The 5,833-nt window shown below is 52.8% G+C and overlaps 1 protein-coding gene across 2 annotated transcripts in view; it reads left to right on the top strand.

The window, feature by feature from the left end:
- Nucleotides 1-4,741: 4,741 nt before the first annotated feature.
- APOL5 (apolipoprotein L5) overlaps nucleotides 4,742-5,833 on the top strand; it is an 18,977-nt gene continuing 17,885 nt past the window's right edge. Inside the window, exon 1 of one of the 2 annotated variants that reach the window (XM_015566204.1) lies at nucleotides 4,742-5,004. The gene's annotated coding sequence lies outside the window, so the exon portion shown is untranslated. Of the gene's footprint in view, nucleotides 5,005-5,135; nucleotides 5,166-5,833 lie in introns of those variants that run through there. The other variant, XM_015566205.1, reaches the window with a different exon arrangement.

Raw genomic sequence — 5,833 nt, 5'->3', positions numbered from 1 at the left:
CCCACCCTCCCCCGCCTTTTCTCTGAAGTTTGACAGTCTGTTCAGGAGAGGTATTCTTAATTCATGGTCACAATGCAGCTACACAAAATCACAGTGCAAAACTGGCCTTCCTTTCTCTGATAGACAAGCTCATGCAAACCAGTACTGCTCAATATGGCAGCCACTAATCGTGTGGCTGTGGAGCCTTGGAAATGTGGCAAGTCCAAGCTAAGGTGTGCTATAAGTGTGAAATACACACTAGACTTTAAAGACTTAGGAAGGGAAAATATATAAAGTATCTAATTGATCATGTTAATAATTTTAATTGATCACATACTGCTTTAAATACAATATAATGTGACTATAGAAAATGTTCACTTACATACGTGGCTTGCATTATAGTTGTATTGGACAGCACTAATGTAGACAATCCAATTTCAAAAATGAAGGTAATTTGAACAAGTTGGGGTTCATGGGGCTATTAAATAGCACCTCCTTTTCTCCCATCCAAGCTTAGATCCAATGATGAAGTGGACCAGGAGGCGGGCAGGTGGAGGGAAAAGTACCCACTTGATTGAAGTTGCGGAGGGAAGCGGCTTTTAGTTGACCAAGTTGGCTGCTAATACTTCACTCCTGAACCAGACGGCCCTCGCCCCCTGCCACATGCAATACAGGACGATGTCAGGCCAGCCCCGCACAGCGTGGGAGCACAGCACCCTGAGTGCTCTCAGAAGACCAGCGGATCCAAGTCAATGTCAGTTCCTTCCGGCCAACTTGCCCACCATGAAAGCTGCCCATGCTCCCCTGGAGTTGGTCAGCAAGAGCACGGAGAGAGGCCAGGCGTGTGCTTGGACGAAATCCCTCCACATGGAGACAGGAGTAGGAAGTGAGTGGCCCTTCTAGTGCTTCCTAGCCTTCCTTCAATAATGCATTGACCTTTAAGTCCGTGTCAGCAGGGGGCAATCAACCATCTATCACAGCGGTTCTCAACCTGTGGGTCGCTACCCCTTTGGGAGTTGAACGACCCTTTCACAGGGGTCACCTAAGACCATCGGAAAACACATATATGATTACATATTGTTTTTGTGACTAATCGCTATGCTTTAATTATGTTCAATTTGTAACAATGAAATTGGGGGTCACCACAACATGAGGAACTGTATTAAAGGGTCGCGGCATTAGGAAGGTTGAGAACCACTGCTCTAGCAGAACAGCCCTGCTCTCAGCTTGACCCAATCGCTGGTCAGTGCCAGTCACTTCTGTGTCCTGGGTCTGCTGCTGGGCAGCAAAAATTTGCCACCAAAAGGTTTCAGAATGGGCCAGATCAGTACATTAATGAACCCCAAGGCCTGTCTTCTCCCATTCCCCATCCCAGCTGCTATTAAGCCACAGCCAATATCTCCTCAGAGACTTTGCAGTGAGATCAAGATTTAGCATAAAGATAGTCCAATACTAAAAGGCCAACAGGAAGAGGCCATGTTGCATATAAACTGCCTCCCATGGCAAACTTCCCAGGGAGAAATATTAAGATTCGATTTCCTTGCAAATTAAAGTTGAAGGGAATTAGTCCGAAATCAAATTGTGCTGCCCTCGTGAGTTAAAAGCTCAAAGAAATCAAACTCTTTTAAAGCCCAAAAGCATCAAAATCCAGAATCAAATTCTCTTTTAGAGTCCAGTGCAATTTTTAAAGTGAAAAAAGAGAAAAAAATCATCCTCCCTAAGGTCTTATTTTGTCCAGTTTCAGTTAACTTTTTAAACTTAGGAATCATTTCAAACACAGAGAAGAGTTCAAGAAGAGTAAAAGAACTCCCAGACTCACAACCACGAAGGCTCTGTCCCTGTGCCAGGTCTCCATTCGCTGCACCTCAGCTTCAAATCCACCCTGAGTGCTTGACCTTGAGTGCACGGCTGTGACCTCGGAGCTGGACTCTCTTGACCTTTTTCCTTTGGGCCTGGCTCCATGTTGAGCTTTGCCAGTAGAGGGCGCACTGCAGGGGGAGGAGGCTCTGGTATGAACTTTCCTGCTCCTACCCCTGCTCAGCAGCCATGGGGTGGAATACCAGTGGGTATCGCCTCCAGTGAGTTCCACAGCACCCCAGCGGCAGTCTCCGGTGGGCACCAGGGGCACTCCCTGGGCAAAGTCCAGCCCAGGCTTTCCCTGAAGGTGGCATCTGCCCATTGGACGCCCTCCACCCCCTGAATGTTGCTGCCGCCCCCCAGGGGCCAGGTTCCTCCTTACAGCCGTGGCCTGCAGAAACCTCAGCAAACCTCTTTGCCTACATTCCGTTTAAAAAATGTGTTATTTATAAAATCTATCACCCTTATCTGGGTGCAGTCACAGTTTGGTATCTGAATTCTCCAATGGTGGGAGAGCTTCTGTGGCGAACACAGCCCGTGCAGTGAGGCCTGCCCAGCGAGGCCAGCCCAGCGAGGCTCTGGAGCCCATGGGCAAGTCTGAGGCTTTAGGGTTGGCCCCTCTGTTGGTCCAGAAGGTGGATCAAAAGAATATTTTAAGAAAAGAGGAACCGAGTTGGGGGCAGCTGAATGAACACAACCTACCCGTGTGTGGCGCTTATGATTTTTTTTTGAAACTGGATAAATGCAATCCCCTTTCTCTGTTTAAAATGTGTGGTGAAATGTACATAACACCACATGGACCGTTTAAAGTCCATCTGCAGCACTGAGCAGCCATCACCGCCATCCACTCCAGGGCTTGCTTCATCTCGCAAAACCGAAACTGTGCCCATTCAACACGTGGCCGTGGCCCTTTGTGTTTGTCGACCGGGGGTCATCCGGGGATGAAAACAGAGGCCAGGGCTGGAAACCGCCAGACGTCAAGTCAGCGGGCCAGGAGCCACAGTCAAAAGCCTTGCCTGGAACTCAAGAGCCACCGGGACCTGGATGAGGGTTCCTTGCCACGAGCTACTCAAGTTGGACCGGGCACTGGCAGGTAGCGGTGGCCGCGCGGCAGCGCCTCCTGGGAGTGTGGCTAGAACTCAGACGGTCGGGCCTTTTCCAAGACCTACGGAGCCCAAATCGGCAATCAGATGGGTCCCCAGGACTTGGGGACACATGAAGTCTGAGAAGTGCTGGTGTGTGAGATGGGCTGGTGTATTTGTTTTTAGGGTCATGCCCTGCTTTGTAAATATCACAACGACTGAAAAGAAAGCAAGGGCGGTAGGGCCGTGCCTGGACCAGGTCCGGTGCCAAGTAAATACACGCTTTCCTCAGAGCTGTGGACCATCATAGGTTTAATTGGGAGGAGAAACCCAAATAGTTCTGTGCCTCCTCCTGCCTGGTGGTAAGCGGTTACTCATTTATCAAGCCTTTTGTCCTCTGTCCACACGGAGCAGCAGACGGCGGTCAGTGTGGCCTGGACTCTGGAAACCTGGCTCAAGGCCGCCTCATCCCATCTGCCTGAAACTCCAAAGTAGAGAGACGCGCCTTTACGTGTGGGGACCCAGCGCAGAAGCAAAAGGCAGACCAAGTGAAGGGAGGGTCCCCGGCGTCCACATACCGCGCCCACAGTGTGAGACCCGAGTAAGTCCTCCGCCTGCGCGCACTGTGCTTCCCTGGGCTGTCAAAGGCAAGAGACATACATGCACTCACCTCACAAGGTTGTTTGGAGCAAATGCGAGGAAATGAATGCAAAGTCCTTTATGAAATAATTAGAGGCCCGGTGCACAAAATTCGTGCATGGGGGTGAGGGGTGTCCCTCAGCCCAGGCTGCACCCTCTTGCAGTCCAGGACCCCTCAGGGGATGTCCTTATGTCCATTCCCTTGGGGAATGGGCCTAAGCCGACAGTTGGAAATCCCTCTCACAGTCTGGAACCCCTCGCTCCTTACTGCCTGCCTGCTCGCTGCTCCTTACCACAGCTGAGAAACTTGGACTCCTTCCTTTGCAGCCACACAACTGTCACACGCCAGGCAATCACTCAGAAATATCTTGGCATCAGCCAACTCATGGAATTCTCCCTTCTCTCCGTTCTCCTGAGCTGGACTTTGAACGTTGACTGTGGCATTGTCTTGGTCATCGTTTTTGTTTTTTTTTTCCAAAACGTTACGGTTTATATGAGTATAACATACAAAGATGCAGCTTCCTTTGTAGGAACAGGAAGGAAGGGGTGGTTAAGTAAGGCACACGGAGCTGCAGCAAACACCAGCTGTGGGGAGGGCCAAGGGGGAGAGGAGTTGGCACTGGGGCTGAGGCCCTAGAGCCATTGCAGGAGAAGTAGGGATCCCCTCTGAGTGCCGTGTTCTGAGGCTGAACTAAGTGGTCAAGCTGAGGCAGAGGTGGGTGCTATATCAGCCATCTTTGGTGCTATTTACCCTTCCGCACCCCAGCTCTGTTATAAAACCCCAGAGCCCTGGATTCCAAAGGCCCCATCCAGAGCAGAGGCCCTGGGAGGGGTGAGAGGAAGTGAGCAGGGCAGTTTGGAGATCCTGGGAGTCTCCAGAGGGGAGGGCGCCCTCCTCCATCCCTGCTGTGGCTTTGGCTCCCCTGCTCACTCCTGAGCACCTCATGTGAGTTGGGGAGGGGTCGGTGAAGCATCTCGGTTCCGGGCCCCCACAGGCCTCCCTTCCATCCAGGCCTGACTGCCTGCCTGCCTGCCTCCCTCCCTTTCTTCCTCTTCCTTTTCCTCTTCTGCAGCAGGGAGGGGCCAAGGCCGGTGGGGGAAGCTCCACCCCTGCCCGCCCTGAGGCCTCATTCTGAGAGAGACTCCAAGAGCTGGAGCTGGGAGTGAGGGAAAGAAAGGGAGAAAGGCTGTGAGCTGTGGGCACTGCGTGTGTCTGTGTCTGTGCCTGTGCGGTTGTGAGTGTGCGTGCCGGGCACTCTCTCTCCTGGTGCCCCGGGTGCTGTGGTGTGCCAGGATTCACTGCCACCACGGCCGGCCGGAAGAGGAAGAGGGACTTGGGACACCTTTGGGAGGCAGTCTGAAGATCCTGGGAGTCTCCAGAGGGGAGGGCGCCCTCCTCCATCCCTGCTGTGGCTTTGGCTCCCCTGCTCACTCCTGAGCACCACACGTGAGTTGGGGAGGGGTCCGTGGAACATCTCAGTCCCTGGCCCCCACAGGCCTCCCTTCCATCCAGGCCTCTTCAGGCCGTCTGTTTTGTTTCCATCTCTCCATCCCACTCTCTGTCTCTCTTTTGGCTTTGGCTCCCCTGCTCACTCCTGAGCACCACACGTGAGTTGGGGAGGGGTCCGTGGAACATCTCAGTCCCTGGCCCCCACAGGCCTCCCTTCCATCCAGGCCTCTTCAGGCCCCGTCTGTTTTGTTTCCATCTCTCCATTCCACTCTCTGTCTCTCTTCGTCTCTGTCTTTCTCAGCAGTCCTCCAGGCCTCCCTGCCTCCCTCTCTCCCTCTTCCTCTTTCCTGGCTGGGAGGGGGTGGAGCCAATGGGGGCAGCTCCACCCTCTTTCTGCCCTCCCTTCCATCCAGGCCTCTTCAGGCCCATTTTTTAAAAAAATATATTTTATTGATTTTTTACAGAGAGGAAGGAAGAGGGATAGAAACATCAAGGAGAGAGAAAGATCTATCAGCTGCCTCCTGCCACGTCCCCGCCCACCCGAGCCTGCTGAGGGCGTAGCCTGGTATTCAGTCGTTTCTCCGGTTGTTTCGGATGTTACGGACCCTGGCTCTTTATATCTATAGATTAAAGGCCCGGTGCACAAAATTTGTGCATGGTGGGTCCCCTCAGCCAGCCTGCAACCTCTCCAATCCAGGACCTCTTGGGGGATGTCCAACTGCTGGTTAAGGCCCGATCCCGGGGATTGGGCCTAAACCAGCAGTCAGACATCCCTCTCATAATCCTGGACCGCTGGCTCCTAACTGCTCACCTGCCTGCCTGCCTG

This window comes from Myotis davidii, unplaced genomic scaffold (assembly GCF_000327345.1).
Source record: "Myotis davidii unplaced genomic scaffold, ASM32734v1 scaffold842, whole genome shotgun sequence".
NCBI classification, from domain to species: domain Eukaryota; kingdom Metazoa; phylum Chordata; class Mammalia; order Chiroptera; family Vespertilionidae; genus Myotis; species Myotis davidii.
Note: the sequence above shows the minus strand (reverse complement) of the source record. Positions and strands in the feature narration are given on the sequence as shown.